Source organism: Triticum dicoccoides, chromosome 2A (genome assembly GCF_002162155.2).
Source record: "Triticum dicoccoides isolate Atlit2015 ecotype Zavitan chromosome 2A, WEW_v2.0, whole genome shotgun sequence".
NCBI lineage: Eukaryota > Viridiplantae > Streptophyta > Magnoliopsida > Poales > Poaceae > Triticum > Triticum dicoccoides.
This window is the reverse complement of record NC_041382.1, coordinates 608214950-608237442: the sequence shown is the minus strand read 5'-3', so window position 1 is coordinate 608237442 and position 22493 is coordinate 608214950. Positions and strand designations below refer to the sequence as shown.

Genomic DNA, 22493 nt, shown 5'->3' with positions numbered 1-22493 from the left:
ATAGGACTTCCCATATATAAATCTTTACCTCCGGACCATTCCGGAACTCCTCGTGACGTCCGGGATCTCATCCGGGACTCCGAACAACATTTGGTAACCACATACAAACTTCCTTTATAACCCTAGCGTCATCGAACCTTAAGTGTGTAGACCCTACGGGTTCGGGAGACATGTAGACATGACCGAGACGTTCTCTGGTCAATAACCAACAGCGGGATCTGGATACCCATGATGGCTCCCACATGTTCCACGATGATCTCATCGGATGAACCACGATGTCAAGGACTTAATCAATCCCGTATTCAATTCCCTTTGTCTATCGGTATGTTACTTGCCCGAGATTCGATCGTCGGTATCCAATACCTTGTTCAATCTCGTTACCGACAAGTCACTTTACTCGTTCCGTAACACATCATCCCGTGATCAACTCCTTGGTCACATTGCTCATATGATGATGTCCTCCGAGTGGGCCCAGAGATACCTCTCCGTTTACACGGAGTGACAAATCCCAGTCTCGATCCGCATAAAACAATAGATACTTTCGGAGATACCTGTAGTGCACCTTTATAGTCACCCAGTTACGTTGTGACGTTTGATACACCCAAAGCACTCCTACGGTATCCAGGAGTTACATGCTCTCATGGTCGAAGGAAGAGATACTTGACATTGGCAAAGCTCTAGCAAATGAACTACACGATCTTTTGTGCTAGTCTTAGGATTGGGTCTTTTCCATCACATCATTCTCCTAATGATGTGATCCCGTTATCAACGACATCCAATGTCCATAGCCAGGAAACCATGACTATCTGTTGATCACAACGAGCTAGTCAACTAGAGGCTCACTAGGGACATATTGTGGTCTATGTATTCACACGTGTATTACGATTTCCGGATAATACAGTTATAGCATGAATAAAAGACAATTAACATGAACAAGGAAATATAATAATAATACTTTTATTATTGCCTCTAGGGCATATTTCCAACATTTCCATGCCTTCGCCAACTGCTGCAAAAGGAAATGTTCGATCCTGAGATTGCAATCGGATCATGGGTTACTGGTCAGTCAAGCCGAAATCTCGCGGCACATCTACGATTTCTTCCTTAACCTATTGGGAACAGCGGAAGAAAAGCCCCTTCGCCTCCGTGCGGACTTTTGGGGGGAAGAATCACATGTGTCGCAAGTCAAGAATGATGGCCTGGCCTTATCCTTCTCCACGGGGGAGATCGATGATGCGCTTGGCGCGATGAAGATCGATACCGCTCCAGGGCGGATGGCTGGCCGGTGTCTTTCTTTCGGCGGTTTTGGCCGGCGCTCAAGGACATTTTGTACGATATTATCAACGGGTTTGCGCTAGGCACAGTAGACATCTCGCGCCTCAACTTCGGCGTCATCAGCCTCATCCCTAAAGTTAAGGGGGCGGACTCGATTAAGCAATAGCGCCCCATCACCCTTATTAACGTGCCTTTCGAATTATGCTCCAAGGCTTACACTACGAGACTTGCCCCGGTTGCACAGCGTGTGATCGACCGTAGCCAGTCGGGTTTTCTCAAAGGCCGTAACATCCTAGAAGGTCCGGTAGTTTTGCAAGAGATCGTTCACGAGCTTAAGCGCATGCGTCAGTCGGCCGTGCTCTTCAAGCTCGACTTCGAGAAAGCCTACGACCGAGTGAATTGGGAGTTCATTCGCGAGGTGCTGACTCTGAAGGGATTCGAGTCGGGTTTCATTCATCGCATCATGCAACTTGTCTCGGGGGGACAGACTGCGGTTGTGATCAACGGAGAAGTGGGGAACTTCTTCCGCAACAAACGAGGTCTCAGACAAGGAGATCCCTCCTCGCCTTTGATTTTCAACTTTGTTGCTGATGCCCTCTCGGCCATGGTGAACAAGGCCAAGAACGCCGGCCATATTCGAGGTGTGGTGCCTCACCTTTGCCCAGGAGGGACTACCCACTTACAATATGCGGACGACACTTTGCTGCTCTTCGAGCACGATGAACATAGTATAGCCTCGATTAAGCTCATCCTCCTCGCTTTTGAGATCATTTCCGGCTTGAAGATAAACTTTTTAAAGAGTGAGGTGATTGCCATTGGGATGGACAATCCCCGTGCCTCCCGCATTGCCAACCTACTTAATTGCAAACTAGGGAGTTTTCCAATTAAGTACCTAGGCCTTCCCATTTCGGACAAACACATCTCGATTCTCGAATGGGAACCCTTCTACGGTAAGGTGGCGAACCAGGTCAGCCCCTGGCGCGACAGGTTTCTATCGTCCGCGGCAAGGCTGATCCTGACAAACTCTAGTTTGTCCTCCCTGCCCTTGTTTACTATGGGCATGTTCCTGCTGGCTGATGGAGTTCACGCCAAGCTTGACACCCCTAGGTCTAAGTTCTTTTGGGAAGGGACTGGGACAAAAAAGAAATACAACCTGATTAAGTGGGTGGCGCTTTGCCGCCCCAAGAAATCCGGTGGCCTTGGGATCCTCAACTCCAAACTCATGAACGTAGCGCTCCTTGTCAAGTGGATATGGAAACTTTCCCAGAACGAACAGGGGCTTTGGGCCGATATTCTTCGCGCCAAATATTTCCCTGATGGGAATTTTCTCACCTCAAAGGCGAAGGGATCGCCTTTCTGAAACGGAATTCAGGCTGTTAAGCCTGCCCACACGTTAGGGGCCAAATTCTGCGTTAAGAACGGGAACTCCACGAGGTTCTGGCTCGACCATTGGCTTGGGTTGGAACCTCTTTGGTGTAGCCACTTTGTCATTTACCAACTAGCCACTCACGTCGACATTTTGGTAGCCGACGCGCTCAGAACTAACCCTCCAGCCATATCTCTCAAAAGACCACTCCTCGCCCATGAACGGGCTAGTTGGGATGGGCTCCTAACTGCCTTGCAGGGTGTCTCTCTCTGTCCTGAGGCCGACACGGTATCGTGGTCCCTCTCGAGTTCCGGAAAGTTCACGGTTCAATCGCTTTACAATAAGCTGACTGAGGGACCGACTCTTGACATAGCTAGGGGGCTATGGAAAGCGTCTATTCCTCTGAAGATCAAAGTTTTTCTTTGGCAATTATTTCGTGACCGCCTCCCCTCTTCTAACAACATTGCCATTAGACACGGCCCTTCGGATGGGTCTTGCGCGTTATGTGGAGCGCATGAAGATGCGAACCACATCTTCTTCCAATGTCACCTAGCTCGTTTTGCTTGGAGTGCCGTCCGAGAGGCGTTTGCGCAGAACTGGATATGGTTTCGGACCTACGTGGGATCCTTCTCGCTCATAGAGGTAGCTTCGGGCGCGTGCTGTGGCGATGCGTAGGGGCGTTGTGCTGGTCACTATGGACCACCCGTAATAAGATGACTATCGAACACAAGTTCCCTGCTCATCCTGCTGACATTATTTTCAAATGCCACTTGTTTCTCCAGACTTGGACACCGTTGGGGAAACGGCGTGATGCAGATCGGATGATGGAGGCCATGGAGCGGATCCGCACGATTCAGTTCGAAGCTCGACACTAAGATTTTGCTCGTGGCGCTTTTGGACTGGCTGCTTGGGTTCTTCCGTTGCTTTCTTTTCCTATCAGGCTGAGGCCGGTTGCATGTTCCGTACTATGGGCTTCGGCCACTTCTATTTTGTTGTAGCTCTATGTTAACTTTGTTGGATGCTGCCTGTGGTGGGCTTTATTAATTTAAAACCGGACGCTTCATGCGTCTTCGTTCTAAAAAAAGTATATAGCACCGATCATCTTACTGTAGCAGCATGGTGCTGTAGTGTTTTTTTTACTCTACTGACTCTGAACTGCAGGGTTCATTTTTTTACTGCATTTTTCTTTATTTTTCAAAAATAAGTTCTTTTAAGGTGACTAGCAAATATGCCTGTGCGTTGCAACGGGAAACAAAAGTATTACACCCTAGCCAAATAAGTATGACTTAATACCCCGACGTATGAGTGTCCTCTATTTTTTTAACACGGTGGCCCATCATGTTGCCATTTATCTTTTTTCCCATCCTCGTTAATGATGGCTGTGGTGTCCATGTGATCAAATTTTATCGATTGATGTCCACTTATCTTTTTTGTGAAATGCATGGACAGCTTTTTACTCAGCGACATTTTTTGAGTCGATGAACTTTTCTAAAGTTGGGGAAGAAATTTTGAAATTCATGATTTTTTTGAGTTTTTGCGAACATTTTTTAAAATTTCATAGACATTTTCTTCCAATTCACGAACATGTTTTGAATAAATGATCATTTTAGAAATCATGAACGTTTTATATTTTCTGAATATATTTTTTAAAAACGTGAATTTTTTATAATACTCAAACAGTTTTTGAAATCCGTGAACATTTTATGATTTTCTGAACCTTTTGTGAATTTCCAATGATTTTATGATTTGATGAACATTGTTTTCAAAACTCAGAAATTTTTAAATTTTGAATTTTGAAAAATCCCGAATTAATTTAAAGAAAGAAAAAAGCAAATTAAAATAATAAAATATGGGCCGGCCCAAGAACCCGTGCTGGGGAGGAGGAGAGCTTTTCTGCATAAAGAGAGAAAAGAGGGAATATAAAGTGCAGCAACCAAGGATTGAACCTGGGTTGGGCGCTCCAGCCACTACATCTCGCACGTCCTCGTGATTCCTTTAGGGTCTCGCCCTTTAAGAACCGAACCAAGCTGCGACTTTGACAGGAAAAAAAAACCGAATCGTTTTCTTCGCTGATGGGTGGCATGGTGGATAATTTACGTCAGTTTTGGGGGCAATTTAAATGACGGACGACCAGAAGCAGTCCGTGATTTATTATTAGAGAAAGATATTTTGAAAGGCCAACATTCTATGAAAACGTAAACTTTTTTAAAAAGCAAAAAATATTTGAAACTTTGATCCTTTTTTAAAAAAGCGAACAACTTTCATAATTTCAAGTTTTTTGAACTTGTTTTGATAATTGTGGGCAAATTTTAGAAATCAGAATTGTTTTTGAAACACGGACATTTTTTGAAAATTTTGAACACATTTTGAAATTGTGAATGTTGTTATGAAAACAAGAATAATTTGGAAAATTCGTATTTTTTTGGAAAAATGAACAATTTTCGAATGTACTGAACATTTTTTGATATTTTGTATTTTTTAATCCTAATCGCAACTCAATGCGTCTTAATACCAGAAAAACATGTAAATAAACAACCCAAAAATAAATACTGTCCAGGAACATTCTAGATGGTTCCCAAAAACAGGTCAAGGACCTCCTAGAAGGTTCCCCAACTGGGATCAGTTGAACGCTTTAACAGGTCGGCTCAGCTAGATCGCTCGCTCGCTGCGAGCTTCAACATTACGACCCATTGAGTGGCGAATAGGATTAATGTTTTTTTAATGATATAAAGGTATTTTAAAATCCCGGGGTGGGCTACTGTCCACCCTCTAGATTGGTCACTTACAGTGGTATGGATGCTTGTATATCCGATTATATAATGTACCCGGTGCTTCTAAAAGCTATTATGGCTGATGTGTAGTTTATTTTTTCGCCTGCATATGGCCCATGTATTTTATTTCATGAAGATTTACGTGCATCTAGAAGAGATTGTTTGGCCAAGAACTGTAATTGCTCTATGGCATATGAAAATATATTTAAAATGAGATATGTACATACAAAAGAAATGAAAAAATTGGGTTTTTGTATAGAACAGAAGCCCACAATAAGAGGTTTATCCAGATGCATATAGAAGGCATGAATATGTTTATCTATTTCCGCTCGAAATTGATCAGTATGATGGTGCATTACGCAATTCCGCTTGAAACAGACCAGTACTAGAAAAACACGTAGCTTTAAGCAAATGTGCACTGAGGGAGTTGGGATCCTGAAGAATACGCCAAACCTGCTAAGCCAATAATGCAAGGTTAAAGATCTCAATATCTCTTAACCCTAGGCCTCCTTTTTTTTTCTGTCATAACATCACAAGATCTCTAGTCCTAATGTCTTAGTTGGTAGGTCGCGTTCCGGATTTAATTTTCGTTCCCCTCGACCGCATAAATTCCGGTTTTTTTTACTGGTTTTTTCCGCCGTCCTTCCCTTACCCACGCACTAAAAAAACGTACGCTCCTCTCGATCCCCTCGGCGCACGCTCCTCTCGCCGCCCCGGACCTGACAGCGGAGGGGCGATCTCGCCGCCGCGGACCTCACAAGGAATTCCCCTTATCAGATCTGGCGGAGGGAGACCCTATGTCGAACCCTCCCTACCTCTCGTTCCTCCATCCCCGTCGAGCGCCGCCGCCCTCTCCCCGATCTAGATCCGCGCCCCATCTTCTGGTCTACCTCTTGCTGAAGTCGTGGTGTTGTGGTCAGGGCCCGATCTCTCTGGCGGATCTGGATGGAGGGCGGGGGAGGGCGAGGGCGAGCTCGCCGTCTCCCTCGCGCTCGACGCTAGCGGGGACGCGGGCTTCGACGCGACCGCCTACATGGGCATGCTCCGGGCGCGGCGCTTCGGGAGGTGGATGCGTTGGTCGCCGCAGATGGCATCCACGCACGACCTCGTGACACAGTGAGTGCAAGATTTTGTTCTTTTGAGTCTCGCTCCATCAGAAAAAGAAAGAGACGATGAATTTCCTCTTGAAATCGCTCAAATTGGGCTTACTATTTGCTTCCCCTCTGCCTATAGGAACTTCGCCAAACTTCCGATGGGCGTCGTGGGCGCCACAGACATGCAGTTCAAAGGCAGAGGTGCGTCAAATATCTATGCCAATTGGTGCTTGTTTTTGTTGTCCCTTTTAGTGTGTATCTCTGATGATTTTTCGATGACCGGCTTCAGTTTTTGAGAGCATACACAGTAGGTACTTATGTGCTAAGAATTTTGATGGGTAATCAATCTTAATAAGAGAGTAAAAGGATTGTTATGATTTTTCTCACGACTAAATGACACAACGGCAGATTTTTTATCTACACGAGAACATACAGATTCGGTAGCACACCTAGAACCAGAAAGTGCCAAGAACATAACAGGCAGTAGTGACTTGACAATACAATAAGCTAAACTGTTGTTATAATTTCTGTTGTAACAAGTTGAAGTTATTAAAAATAATAATTGAAGTTTCTTCTAACAGCACCAACTTCAGTTCAGTTGTTAGAAAATATCTTCAGTTCAAGATTTAGGAACAATCAGTTGGCTTAACTGTCAATCTGAAACCAACCATTCTTTTGTTGCAGTTCAGTTAACTCAAGCTATTACAATTCACTCAGTCGCGGCGTCTCTAGGGGCAGCAGAAGAACCGTGGGTGTGATCCGTGAGCACAGACGCGCAGATCTGTGGGGAAGCAACATGCAGACATGGATGGAAGATGGGAGACCTAGCTCTAGCTGCCTGAGCTGTCCACCGGCAAGATGAACCCACAAGCACCATGGTGGACAAAGAGGTGTGTTCACAAAAACTTTTTGTCTTGTGTCTGGCATGCTTGAAATTGCTGAATTGAAAAGTAATGTAGGATGGGTGGATGTGTGAAATTAATATATTGGATTTGCCAGCCGTGAGTACTGCTAGATCACTGATGGTGCTCTGTTTCTTATGTTGTTTGTCTCTGCATCTATAGAGCTTTAACAAATGGTGCTCTGTTCCTTATGTTGTTTGTCTCTGCACCTATAGAGCTTTAGCAAATGTACATACTGATTCAGGCATGCACTAACTCTGAGTGATACTACAAATGCACACATGGTTGTTAATTTTTTTTCTTGAATACACAGGAGTGTGCGTACAATATTAAAGGAGGGGATGGGGGTAAAGAGATACAATCCCTACTGCCCACATTATCTAAGCTCTAAATCTCGTGCTGCCCACGTTGCCAAAGCCCCAAGGAAGGCTTCGACCTCTCCCTTCAGGATGCCCTCTCTCTTGGGGACTTTGTGTAAATTGGTAACTATCTTAGTCAGTTATAGAAGTAGTATTAGCGGTGTGAAATTACATCTTTTGTGGAGACGCTAGCACTGAGAAATTGTTGGCATATTTGGTTAAGGATAAGGTCTGGAAATGGAGGTTTGTTTTTATAAGTAAGCTGTATTTCATTCTTCTCCTGCCATTCTCAGCAATAGATAAATTATAAAATGTATGTACGGGTAGCCATGTTATGATTGATGCTAGAACACACATAATTATATACTAAGTACTTATCTTCAGAATTTTCAGCATTGTCTAATGTGTGCATATGTACTTGTTGCTGTTGTTGTGCGTGGAAGATAAAAGGGAGCAGGGCATATGCGTTTGTACTGATAATGACACATCTAAAATATTTTATTTGGTTTAGTTATCTGGCCATACATTTTTTTTGTAACAACGCGCTGTCGGTGGCGGCAACAGTTCAGTGCGGCGAGACGGCCGGTGTGTGCGCTGGGGCACTGGCGAGACTCCCTGACAGGCATATTCTGGTGACTACTTGTGTTCTCGTGAAATCCATCCTCTGATTACATTGTTTCGGCATGTTTAGCTGGAAGGAACCACTACCATGTCCACCCAAAAAAGGGAAGACAACATTAGGGAGTTCTATGGTAACTAAACAAACGTCCTGCAGAATGTAGAAAAATAGGACAAAAAAGCATTTGTGGTTTGGATATGCGATACTGAAAAATTCCCACTGTTTATCTACTACAACTGTGATATTTCTTTCCCTCGTGTAACTGGAACAGGGGACCAGCAACTCCGACGACCGGAGGTAGAGGGTTATTTGCTCGAAGAAGTACAAGAAGAGAGCAAGAGGCTGGCCTCCAAGATCAATGCTGAAATAGATGAAGAATGCATGCCCAACTGCAGCCATGACATGTGCATCAAGTGCTACAGTCAATGGTCAGTAAGAATACAACGCATGATCCCAGTTATTATGTTTCCTGCCATGTTCATTCAACTAGAGCAAACATGTTTGGTGTTTGGTTTAATGCGAGCTTCGGAGATATCACTCAACACTTCATTCTGGTGTTATTAAGTGCTTCAGCAGACACAAATGTAGCATATTTTTACTGATAGCAATGCACTATGAGTAATTAAGCTGGTGTGACCATCATTTATTGAAAATATGCTGCAACCTATGCATCTGCTTACCAGTATTGTCCTTGGCAACTTCAACCAAACTTTTATTTTAGTTGATTCCACCTTCTATGGTTTTAGAAATTCATTGTTTTTGTATGCTTAATTGAGCAGAGCTCGTTCATAGTGATCTTCTGCCAATGACACAAATGTAGGAATGAGATACACATGCAATGTAAGAAACAGAGAAAGGAAGCTAAAAGTTGAAAGCATTATATGTTTTTGTGACTATACATATTAGTATTGCCTTAAAAATTGAATAAGGAATATTTTATTTGGTATGTACCACAAAATGTGTTCGTCCAGTAGGTGATGGTTTGTTCATTCTTCTCCAAGGTGCGGATATATTTGGACTTTTGCAACTATGCTTGTGCCTGGTTTTACTGATTACGAGACATCTCCAGATGATTGGTTATCTGGCCATATTTTCCAACTGTATAAGCTTTGTGAAATCTTGAGATCTTCCTCGTTTTAGCTAATTCAGTGTTCTGTATAACAGTGATTTTGCAGAGATATTGGATGTTAACTTATTCATATCCTCATCCTAAAGATCATATGACAAGTACTTGATATAATTTTGCTTTCAAAAATGAAAACACCTAGGTGATTATCCTGGCTATCATATCTGTACAAGCAAGATTATCATAATAACTAAGCAATTTTTTCTTCATGTTATTATACAATGCTTAATTTGATTCAACAAGGATAATGATACTGCAAGGCTTGAAAATTTTAGACTATGATCACTTTGTATGCCAAGCTGGAAATTTGACGTGCCTTAAAGCACCTACAGCTGGAGTGGCAAATCCGGGTGACTCAAACGCCCTGCGGATGTGTCTGCGAGCACTGTCCGGCCAGTCGTCAAAAATCGCCGTCCACATCCGTGTTTCTCATATCCAATCCACATATGTGTATCTCATATCCACTGACCTGTCATATCTCAGGTCTTATATATGCAACCAGTAAATTATTTGGGATGCCTGGCTGTATGGGTGGCAGCCACCGTCCCTGTTATTGCCTCCAGGGTTGGTCCGCCCCTCTTCCCATATGTCGACGCCGGTCAGTGTGCTCCTGGTTTCTACAGAAGTAGAGGCGACCAGGAGGGCACGTATGGGTGTGTACATGGAAAGGACCACTATGATCATGCTCGATTTGCTCCGAGCAGGAGGACTATGCATCAATTCCATCGCCATCTGTGAGATCTCCCTCTTCAAGGATGCGCAACATCCAAACATATGGTTAGTACCACCACCCTCTTGTCTTCATCTCCCTCCATGCATGGTGCTCGCCGTCAGTGTTAGGGTTTAGGGTGCCTTTTGGTCCCTCTTGTATGGGTGGATAGGCTGATGTGTTTTGTTCTTTCTTTCTTTGTTGCCACATAGGTTGCAGGACGAGGTGCACACCTGCACCATGAGAAGTGCATATGCCGACTCATCCCAGAGACCCGAACTTCAAGAACTTTCTCGTCGAGCACCTCATGCGGAGAGGCTTTGAGAAGTTAGGTTTTCCTCGAGGAGGATCTTCTAACCAGAATAAACATTCTAGCCCAAAGCTCCATCTCATATGGGGACCAACAATGTACCATTTTGATGATCTCCATTCCCTGTGAGCAACTTGATAGAGGTATACACACTGTTTAGAAAGTTAGGAGCTCCATTCATTTTGATTGGTCGGTAAATTGTAATATTGGTGGCTATTGTTCATAAAGTGTTTCCGCCACGCAGTCGAGTCCAAGTCCTCCGTTCGGAGCTGAAGCAAGTTGTCGCCTTCGGTCAGGTCACCCCCTATTTTTCATGGTGGATGAGATTGGAGGGTGGGGGACAATACCTACTCTGGAGTCACTAGGTCTAAGTGTGGCAAAGTTAGGTCCAGGTAATTGTATTTTACTAATAATCAGTGTTACATTTTACGTTAGTAGATATGTTACATTGGTAGATATGTTTTTGCAATTATATGTTATAGTTGGTATTGTTTGCTTATGTGCGTAGTTAGAGAAGGAAATATGTTTCATGGAGGAGAGAGTGCAGCTTTGGGAAGAGGTCTTGAATACTTCTGAAAGAATGATCAGTTCAAGGTCTACAAAAACATTAGAAATGGATGCTTGGTCCAGACTACACCAGTTCGTTGGGATTACTTGTATCATTTTGCAATTTTGCCTTTCATGTGTATTACTGAAATAATGCACACATGTTTTTTTCCTGAAAAAGAGTCATGTCCAGCAAAAGAGCATAATCCTCATGTAAATATTGAGGTTCATATTTCTAAATTTATTTTCTCAATACAAATTTAGAGCCTGGAATACAAACAAAAAGCATGTTTATACCAAGATGTAGTGCATTCCCAGCCTGAAGTGATGTTTTCCTGTTTGATTGATTTTATTTCTAGCCAAATTACAAATGGACTAGATCTCTGCAATCACGAGTTCTTGCCAATGGTTAGATTGACTTTTATTTCTTTTTGTAGGCTATGAGGTCTGATTGTGCTTGCAGATTGGAATTGTTGAAAACCTTAGCCTTCCTGATCTAGCTAACAAAGATGTATGTTTCAGACAATTAACATTCAAGCGTTAGCATACTTATACCCCAGGTGCAACACACAGGCTGATTAGTTCATAGTTATTTGTTTTAAGGGTTTTGGTCGGGATGGTGTATGTGGCACTTAAAAATGCTCTAGAAAAATAATATTTTATCTTCACGTCTTGCTTGTGCACTGCATAATTATACTGTCCACAAATAACATACAACAGTAATACGTTTCTATCTACCAATGCATACTTGCACTGTAAGTCTATAAAAAATAGGTGTTGAGCTCCAAGGCTATTTGTTTAAAGTGATATTTATTCAGCGTGTTCCAACCTTTACATGCCTTAACTATAGAATAATCTAATATTATGATTTCTCCAGTAAGCAGTATACTAGGACTTTGAATTTGTGCTTTAGGAAAATTTGAACAGACCTCGTCCACGCCGATAATTTCCTGTTACATCAGGTTGAACAATTTTGTTTATGTTGTGAGTGTGGTAAATATTCTTTACCACTGGCCACATATCTCACTTGTGTTGGTCCCCTCGAATATGTTAATGTTTAGTTTCCAATTTTTCATCTATCAAATATCAATGGACTTTACATGGTTTCTTGCAAAAAAAAGACTCACATGGCTCGAGTTTGTTTGCTCAGGAGGTTTCTCTCATAGATTATAATAGTCAGTGGCTTAAAAGTATTGTCGGTGCTACAAACATAAAACTGATGAAAGAAGAACATATTTGTACCTTATTGCCGGCTGACTATACACACAAGAACCTTGAAACTCTCATTAATGCGTTATATATTTAGTTGCAATAGTATTTGATTTTTCATGAAGCAATATGCTTACTGTTTCTTCATTCAGTTTCATGTGGCAATAACGCGTGGAGGATGACGGTCACGAGCGCATTGTCGCAAGCTCACCGGAGGGAGGCACACATCTCATCCAATAGAAAAGCACGCTCCAAAAAATCCCTAACCCTCCATGGAGCCATTGCTAGGGAGCGACGAGATCAACGCCACCCACCACGACCACCGAGTTGTACAAGGTATGTCCTGGTGCTTCCCCAAAATCTTTCCCGCCTCTTGAGAGACCACATGGAGTTCTGGTGGCAGTTTTTGGCCAAGGCTGGAAGCCAAGAACACTTCTTAATTTTGATCATGGACTTGACATTGTGGTCGGCGGTGCATGGTGCAGTGCAGAGATTTCTTGCCTGGCGTATAACAATGCGTGTTCAATGGGGTAGCCTCTTCTCACGCACAAGTCTCAAGAGAGGCAGACATCGACAACTATTCAGAATAACCACAACAAAATTCTGACACAGGTGGTTAGTGGGAGAAGGAACCTGAGACCGCAACCGATTCTGCTGCAAGGGTGGTGTGTAGAAGATAGTTGTAGCAAGCATATAAGTCACTCTGGAAAAAGTGTGTAGTTATTGTTGTACTAGAGATCCATTCCGATATTTTCACTGATATGCATGGTTGAATAGTACTATGTGTCATATGTGAGAGTAATGTAATACAAAATGAAACATGGTGGACAGGGCTTCGTGACTGAGCTGGCGAAGAAGATGTCAGTGGTGGAAGCGGACATGTTATAGAAGATGTTGAGGGTGGCACCGGAGGTAATGGACAAATGGGGTTCCTCGGCACCGAAGAGAAGGATGCTGCAGCGACACCGACACGTACTGGGTTCCATTTCCAACCAGAGAGAGCTTATGAACGGTATATGCGTGATCCATTCATTCTTTCGTTTGATCCTTCCTTATTCCTCTCAACTCAGATTAATTTTATTTTGTAATTATGCATGATTTTGATGGATCAATAAATTTAGTGGCATTAATTGCAATGAGAAATATCGTATATCCATAAACTTCACTTTGTTGTTTTTCAGCTGAACATGATAGTTTGTGTCTTTTTGTTATGGACTTCAATATGGTCAATGGTAGCTTGCTGAATAAAGCAAGACCCAACACATAATTTCATGCCGAGAGTTTGACCTGTTTAATTTTGTACGGAAAATATTTGCTGCTAATAATGAGAAAGTTCTGATTTGTAAATGCAATATTCTTCCATGTATACGGAATTACAGATTGAACAAAATATAAGCCAAAGTTGAATCTCAAGCCTTAATTAATACTAAAAAATAATATAGGTTTGGTATATGTGTAGAATAGGATATTTTTCCTTGAGAATCTACTAGATGAGGTGGTCGTTGTCGACATCCTTGTGAAAGTTCGCATGATCTTAGCACGAACCAACTCACAATGTTATCTCGAGCAATGCTTTATTCACTTAAGTCTCTTTTTTAGGAAAACACTAGGTTAAAAGCCTACTGTGAAAAATTATATGCAAAGTTATTATAATTGCCATTTATGGTCACGAATGATCTTACTGAATGACTGTTCTCATGGCCTTCAAAGAAGAGATATACTAGAAGTTGAGTGCAGTTGGAGGGGCCTTAGTCCTTATGAGCCAAGAAAAGTAGATGTGGCCTGTCCAAGCTTTGAATAGTAGATGGGGGAATGTTAAAATATTTTATGATGCCATGGTTCTAAATGGTCAGGTATGTGTCGCAACTTGTTTTTTTTCATGGGATGATTGGTCTTAAGCATAAAAAGCCATCCATGTGCCACCTATCATTTGTAATGCACAATATCGAGTTCTATGTTTTTGTACCACTTTCTTTATTTTCTACATTAGATCTGACAATATATGTTAGTGAATTACATTTTTATTGAAATAGATTACAAGTGAAGAGGATTTCAATTGTTTTTTGTATGTTATTGGCTAACTTTTTTATACGTGCGAAATTTGATATGCAATCAGTAACAACCAACCCACAATGAATAGGCAGACATACTAATGCTATTAATAACCCAATATCAACAAAAGAATGTTCTTAATTTTTTTAGGCCCGTGGCAACGCACGGGCACTCTACTAGTACCTAGCTAGTTTTGCACTCTCCATTCTTGCTCCCACAACAAAACTTCCGAATTAACAAATTAACATGTTAACTTAGGCCCCTTGGAAGTTTAAAGCAGGACACTGAGTAAACATGAATTGCATGAGCCACAGACTTTAGTTCGCAAAAAAAAAGACTTTATCATAATGTCCTTTCCTCCAACGGAGAGAAGTTTTTCCTTCCATCCCCTGAACTGGTTCCACACGCTATCCTTCAAATACTTAAATGCATCATTCTTTGAATCACCAACATCAGAAGGCATCCCCAAATACTCTTTGGACAAAGATTCATTTGGTACCTGGAGATGGGTTTCCACCTCCATTCGGACTAACTCCGGTCAACCTTTGCTGAAAAAGGTTGAAGATTTGATAAATTAGTTCTTTGCGCTGTGGACCGATACAAAATCGTGTTGGATGGCTTCCGGGTCTGGGCTGCTGAGTTCGGACGGATGCGGATGGTTTGAGGGGTCGGCGTTGGAGATGCCTATAAATAGGTATAGAAGACATGAGTAGAAGACTCAGTCTTTTTCTATTTGACCTTTTTACTGTCCACGTACCTGGTAGAAATTGAATACCCGTGAGCCGTGACCACCACTTACTCATTCAGTCATGCAACGAAATGCTCAGTCAGACAAAATACTCATTCAGTCATAAAAGGGAAAGAAAAGTCAAAGATGGCCAAAGGCTCTCGATGAATGCAACCTGCACACACCTAACAGGAATCGATAGCCGGTCAACAAAAGGATAGACATGGTCGTCGACGCAAACGCTGACTTATGATTTTTCAAAGAAAAACTGCCGGTCAAATGTAGCGGCCGGAGTCTGCAAAGTCCGATCGATCTTTTTTTGACTCGTCTACGCATGCCGATTGAGATTTATGCACACACGTCGCACTCGGCACAGCTACCACTACCAGGACGGCGGGTATAAATACGGCATCGGTGCAGCGCAGCTGTGCAGGCTGTAGCTCCTCCAAGCACACAGAAGTAACACACGCATCCTTCCTTGCTTCCTTCAGGCTTCAACCATGGCTCTCCTCAGAAGCCTGGCTGCGTTCTTGTGCGTGATGCTGGCCTCCCTCGTGTTCGTCGCACAGGCCGTGCTCGCCGCCAGAGGTATGTATCAACTCCCGATTCCCTCTCTTTTTTGTTGGAATATCGACATTTTTTCGCATGTCTGAGCTGATGTCCCGCATGTCTAATGCTGCAGGCGATTTAAGCAGCGTGAAGCGAGACGGTGTGAGGGGAACCTGGGCGTCCCCTTCCTACCAGGTGCGGCCGGGGCCGCTCCCGCGCTATCCTCCAAAGTAGGCTCGAGGCGATCTATGCCAAGAATGGGAATACAAATATGCCGGTCAAGAGTAATTTAGTTATTTGTTACTGAGCAGTGAGCGTTTGCGGCCGATATAAAGATACCAAAATGCACGATTGTATTTGTATGTTAGTCCATCCGACTTATCTAAGATGTTGCTACAACCATATGCGAATAAACAACACGGAGCAACGTTTGTGCCTTGCCGTGTGTGCCATGTCCGTAGACTGTCCGAGGCTGACTCTATTCGGGTCATGTTCAAGCTGTTACTTATTAGAATCATGACATGAAGCCTGTCATTGCGTTTTTTTTTACCACTACTTGTACCTTGAATGAGCAGTACAAGGAGAAAAGGCTCAATCATTTTACACGGTCTCTCTGCCCGTGTGTTCAGTGCTTTCCCTCGTGAGCACAAACGCCGGTTTTCATAGTGTTCGTGTGAGCCGACTCTCGTTTTCTAATTTTGGAGCTCTACATCTCATCCAAGAAGCTGAGATTTGCCAACGGGTCCTTTTGAGACTTCCATCGCAAACCGGTCCAAGGCAACCTGTGGACTTGCCCCGTTTGAATCTGTTCTTCTTGCCTGCGGATGTCCAAACTATTTGTCGTATATGGCTATGTCCATGTTTTGTGGATGATTTCATTGCTTGGGAACCAAAAAAGAATGGCCAATTCATGGTTCAAAGTGCTTATTGGCTAGCTGCGGGAGAGCTCTATGCTCCTTTAGCTTCCACAAGCAGCGTCCGTGATGGACACTGGGAGGTTTGGAACCTATTTTGGGCGTGCCCAGCCCCGCCTAAAGTTCTCCCTTTTGCTTGGCGTGCTGCTACAATTTCTTTGCCAACATGGAAACATAAACAGCAGAGGACTTTGGAGATTCGGGTAGTTCCTAGTCTGTGGGAGAGAGGATGAAGACATTTTTTATGTCTTATGTGCTTGTGATAATGCGCGTCGGCTGTGGTGAGCTATGTCTCAGCTTTGGGCGCTTAATGTTACCACAATTATGCGCCATGATGAGTGGTTGCTTCAGATTATTTGTGATGTAGATGAGGCTATGCGATTTCGCGTACTATTGCTTTTCTGGAGATTATGGCATCTCAGAAACGAGTTAGTGCATGACAAACCGGCACCACCTATTGATGTTTCGGTCAGATTTTATCAAGTTATCTTGATTCATTTGTTAGCAGCAAGCCATGCCCCGTGATGGTGGCGACCGGTGTCAGTGCACGGTCGAGTCCATGGCAGGTGCTTGCGCGTGTGTTTCAGTTGTTGATCGGACGCTGGTGTGTGGCCGCGTCCGAGTAGTGTGTGTCAAGTCGTTGGCATAGACGCGTAGGTAGTGGGAGCAGTAGTCGTGGCCGTTGGACGCCGGCCGCGTCGTGCGTGCACGAGCGCGTCGTGCGCAGCGGCCTGGGCGGACGGATCGTGAGCCAGGTGGGCAGTGGTGTGTGCGTGCGCATGTGCTTAGCCTGGGTATAAATAGCCCCATGTACTGATCGTTGTGTGGCTGGAAGGTTTACGAGTTGGTGCTCGTGGAAGTGGCGTTCGAGCGCCGGAAAAAAAATCCTCCCGTGTCCACTGTCTTCTCTTTCCTTCTTTTTTGTTGTGTTAGACAGTGAGCACGAGGGAGGTGTAGCGAGAGACAGGAGGAGGACGGCACCGGCACCAACATCATTTACTTCATTCAAGATGGATCCTAATGCAGATTTGATGAAAGGAAAGATGGTGGCTAACACATGCAATAATAATGTACCTGTGGCTAACACATCCTGGTTCCCTCCAATCCTTGAGAGTGTTAAACTTAACACGGATGGTTCGGTCCTGAATGGAATTACAGGGACTGGTATGGTTTTTCGGGATCACATTGGCGCTATTATTTTCAGCTCATGTAGATTTCTGGGAGAATGTGAAGATGCTTTGGAAACGGAAATTATTGCGCTTCGGGAAGGGATTTCAATGGATTTGCAGTGGAGGAGTTTATCCATTAATGTTGAATCAGACTATTTAAAGGCTGTGGCCATGGTGAAGAGTAGTGAAAGCAATTTATCAAAGTATTCTATTATTATCAGAGAGATCAAGCAATGCAACTATGGAGGAACGTGACTTTTTTATTACTCATATACACCATAGCGGCAATATTGCTAGTCATTTTATGGCAAACTTTGATAGGGTTAATGGTCGAACTATAGTTTGCCTGGGGTCCAGCCCAGAGGAAGTCCTTAATATTGCTCTATGAGCTTGTAATCCCTAATTTTCAGTAATAAATAGTTATTTTGCCAAAAAAGCGGCGTTGAGCATACATAATTGATGGTCGGGCCGTGGAACTTCCTCGCGCCACTGCCAGTTGCATTCATAGGTTGTAAACAGAATCAGGTAATTCTAGAAATTTCCATCTGGTATTACTTTTTTTTCCATCTGGTATTACTTAGCAAATGTAATTTGCGCTGGCTCTAGTGGCTGAAGTTCTCATCGGGTAGTTCCTGTCGAATGTTCTCCAGTAGTTCCACAAATGACTTGTGCACTTCGGAAGCTAGCCATGAACGAGGCCTCGGTGGTACCAATTGATTTTGAGCTCGTAGTATTGGGTCTATATGAAAAACTAAAAATAAACGAAATTTAGAACAATTTTGAGACTTAAGTGAAGACTTTAAACGAAAGTAGGAACATAGAAGGAGGTCTTGGAAATCAGTCCGATGATTGCCTAATGTTGGAGTGAGGAAGTGAATCAAGTCACCGGTATTTAACAAATCAAGCAATCCAAAAACTTGACAGGTATTTAGCCAATCCAAAATTAATAAATTAATTTTTATTATCAGAAAAGCTATCTGACGAAGTTCACCAGGGGCCAACCCTGGCTAATGCTCGCTCTAGTGTTACACGGATATTGGCACATGTACAAGGCAAATTTTATTTTAGGTTACATGGAAGTATTTTTATTAAGAGACTGCCATTTTAATAAGTAATACATGAATTTTTCTATCATTATGAGGATGGAAGTGTTTTATTAAGAGATTGGCATTATTAAGAGCATGACATTTTATTATTAATAACATGGAATCTTTATTATTAGAAAGATGGCAGATTTATTATTAACGGGTTGGTTGTTTTATTATTGGGCCATGGCATTTACATTATTTGTTGACATGACATTTTTATTATTAGGATGATGGCAATTTTATTATATAGAGCATGAAATTTTCATTTTTATTGACATTACATTTTTATTATTAGGAGGATGTCTATATAATTATAAATAGGATGACAATTTTATTATATGGAGTGTGGCAGTTTCATTATTGTTGACATGCCATCTTTATTATTAGGAGGATCATAGTTTTTATATGAGTTTTTGCATAGTGGACCAACTCAAGCAAAAAAATTACATCATGGCATTTTGTATTTTGGTCCATGGCACATTTTACAGAGCAACATTGCATTTTCATGTTTTTACAAGAAATGCATTTTTTTGTTCATGACATTTTTGTTAAGAATTACTGGGCCTCTGGGCCATTGGGGGTTTACCCTGGCGAACGAAATGATTCTGATGGGCCATCCCTTGGCGAATATTAAGTAAGGGGCGAGACTTTCGTTGGTTCGCCTCCTGGACGGCCCGTGGGGCCCTTTATAATTGCAAGGGCATATAAATTGTTTCTAAACCAAGCTTTCTTTGCCTTAGTACCTATCGATAATCAGTATCTATAATAACAAGTAAATATCCATGTATCCATCATAAAGTGTCTATTGTGAAATGTGAACTACAATATGTTTATTTGCCTTAGTATCTATCGATACTATTATTTTTTAAACCCGGTCAAGATTTCAATGATTGACCTAGGACAGAACTTATTATATGGTTTTGCAAATCCAAAGTCACTTAAGTTTTTTGTTTGTTTCGGCATTGTGTTGATTAATTTAATACTCCCTACGTCCCAAAATAAATGTCTCAATTTTAGTAGGATGGAAGGAATATCTAGATATATAATTTCAGATTAATATCTTTAGGGATCATTTCCTCTTTTTTTTTTGAGGGATAGGGATCATTTCCTTTGGTAGGCAATACCGAATTGGATGGATATATCAGCTTAAAATTGGAAACACGTCCCTAAATATAATACTAGGACACCATAAAAAGGGATATATAGATGGAAGATGTACGCGCGTGAGGTATTATATAGGGATACGAACGAATCTAAGTTGCTTAGGTATGCGAATGGAGACCCGTGGCAGAAGAAAGCGCGCCGCCGCCGCCAGGGACCGTCTGAGCAACCTGCCGGACTGCCTCCTCCACGCCATCCTCTCGCAGCTCCGCTCCTGACAGGTGGTGCACACGAGTGCCCTGTCGCGGCGGTGGCGCCACCTCTGGCGCTCCGTCCCATGCATCCACATCGACAGCGCCGATCGACTTCCCCATCCAGATCGACGAGGATTCCGACTTATCCTCGGACCAAGATGATGATCGGAACTCAGAGATTGATTCGTGTGACCGAGATCGTCGCTTGGTTGAGGCAGAGAGGGATGCGATAGCCAAGCTGGAGGATTTCGCCGACAATCTCTTAGTTCCACCATGGTCTCTCCGGCGAGGCGCTGGACACCCTGCGGCTGTGCATCTATCGTCGAGACGGACGTCCATACGGTAGCACGGATATGATCAGCAGGTGGATTCGCCGCGGCCTGAGGCTGTCACCGGCGGGAATCGACATCATAGTCGACGGTATCCCGATGGACCAACCCTCCTATTTCTCCAACACCGGCGCCAACCTTGGGCGCCTCACCAAGATCCGCCTCGACGGCGTTCTCCTCATCGGGGGCATCGGTGATCTCTTCGGCACCGACATACTCCTCCCCGTCCTGCAAGACCTGGAGGTCAGGAACAGTGCCCTCGGGTACATTGTGTCCGACACGCTGACGAACCTCACAGTCGTCTACGACTCCCCGGCGAGTACACAAACATACGAGATGTTTGGCCACATCGCCGCTCCTCGCTTGGCGTCGCTGCGGTTCGAGTTGCCGCTCGCCCGTCTCGCCAACTTGGACTTCACCGTAGAGGAGCTACCTTGCCTTGCACAAGCATCCATCCGCCTACTCCACGAGACTCCTCAGCCGTGGAGCTGGACGATGACGATGATGACGACGACGAACCAGACACTACACGTCCGGTGATAAGCAATCTGTGCACCCTCCTCGGCTTTCTGTGCAATGTCACCAGCTTGCACCTCTCTGGTTTCCAGGAAATGGCACGTACGCACGCCGTGCTGCTGCAGGCAGTGCTGGATGAACCTTGTTGCGTGTTCCCCAACCTCAAAAGCTTGGTTCTGGACGATTGTAACCTTGGCGACGGACTGCAAACTCTCTGGCGTTTTCTACACAACACTCCTGCCCTTGAGCGGCTGGCTCTCAGAAGTTGCAAGGTACGTTCGCTCCTTCGAAATGTTTATGACATGCAAAATAGTAAATACACAGTTGCAAGATTCAATGTATGATTATCTGTACTATCGCAATGGTATTTATAGGAAGTATTACTAGCATATAAAGCCAAGTATCAACCATGTTCCAACTGGTTCCTGCATATTAACCAGCACAGCATACAGATTAAGTGGGATGGCAATTAAGTGCACACGATTCAAAGTCTATTCAAATTCAGTTTGTCTAATTCACATCTAAATGTTTTTTAAGGATGTCACATCTAACCTCTCACAAATATATAATGAAGCAATAAGAAACAAAAAAACTAGGACAAAAAAAAATAGATCACAAACAAAGTGAAAATCAGCTTAGAGATGTGTCCTAGACAGACCCATCCAAATTTGTATTTTAAGGGCACATTTGTATTTTCTCCCAGAGCATGCAATTTGTCATTTCGGCATGAACTTTTGCACGCATATAAAAGAATGAACATGTATAGTGTTAAAAAATCATAGTATTTTGAATTTTAAATGATCTTTTAAGGATATTCAATTAGGTATGCTAGCTAGGTGGAATTAAAAAAGGATATGCTATAGTAGCCTATAGGCTTATGGTTCGGCCAATGGTATTTTTGTTTTTTGTTTCTCCAATGAAAATGTCCGCATAATAGTTTTGACTAAAGTCAAATTTTATAAAGTTTAGCAAAGTTTATCAAAAAATATTAACATTTATAATTACAAATAGTGAGCCTAATGGTATTGATTTGGAGAACTACTCCCTCCGTTCCGAATTACTTGTCTTAGATTTGTCTAGATACGGAGGTATCTAGCACTAAAATGAGTCTAGATACATCCGTATCTAGACAAATCCAAGACAAGTAATTCGGAACGGGGGGGAGTATATGCTAGTAGTTTTTTTGAATTTGGTCAAAGTTTTTAAATTTCAGCTTTAGAGCTAATGCGAAACAAATAAAAATGGAGGGAGTAGTAACTATGTCGTATATTGAAATAATTCACAATTAATGTGTTTACTAACTAGTTTCATCGGTGTGCGCGTGTAGTGGCAAGAGGATCCAAATGCTCGGAAGAGTGGTGAAGAACAAGATTTGGAGACCGCAACAATGGCAAAGAACCTCAAGTTGGTGCAAATTATTCCTGGAAACAACAAGATGAGGTCCAAGATAAGAAGGAAGCTACCGCAGGCTACAATCACCAAATGAAGAATGAAGGCAAAGAAAGTGG

At 43.0% G+C, this 22493-nt stretch overlaps 1 long non-coding RNA gene across 12 annotated transcripts; it reads left to right on the top strand.

Moving 5' to 3' along the window:
- Window positions 1-6082: 6082 nt before the first annotated feature.
- Window positions 6083-15781, top strand: LOC119355674. 12 transcript variants are annotated; one of them, XR_005171636.1, is made up of 13 exons: window positions 6083-6528; window positions 6646-6707; window positions 7191-7396; window positions 7722-7890; window positions 8332-8399; window positions 8658-10289; window positions 10434-10674; window positions 10776-10923; window positions 11515-11588; window positions 12439-12622; window positions 13118-14139; window positions 15557-15653; window positions 15748-15781. It is a non-coding gene; the product is annotated as an uncharacterized LOC119355674 (long non-coding RNA). The 12 variants fall into 12 exon arrangements; XR_005171643.1 differs by lacking the exon at window positions 15748-15781 and adding an exon at window positions 12772-12998 and having other exon boundaries at window positions 13118-15569; XR_005171645.1 differs by lacking the exon at window positions 15748-15781 and having other exon boundaries at window positions 6084-6528; window positions 13118-13298; window positions 14000-15569.
- Window positions 15782-22493: the final 6712 nt, after the last annotated feature.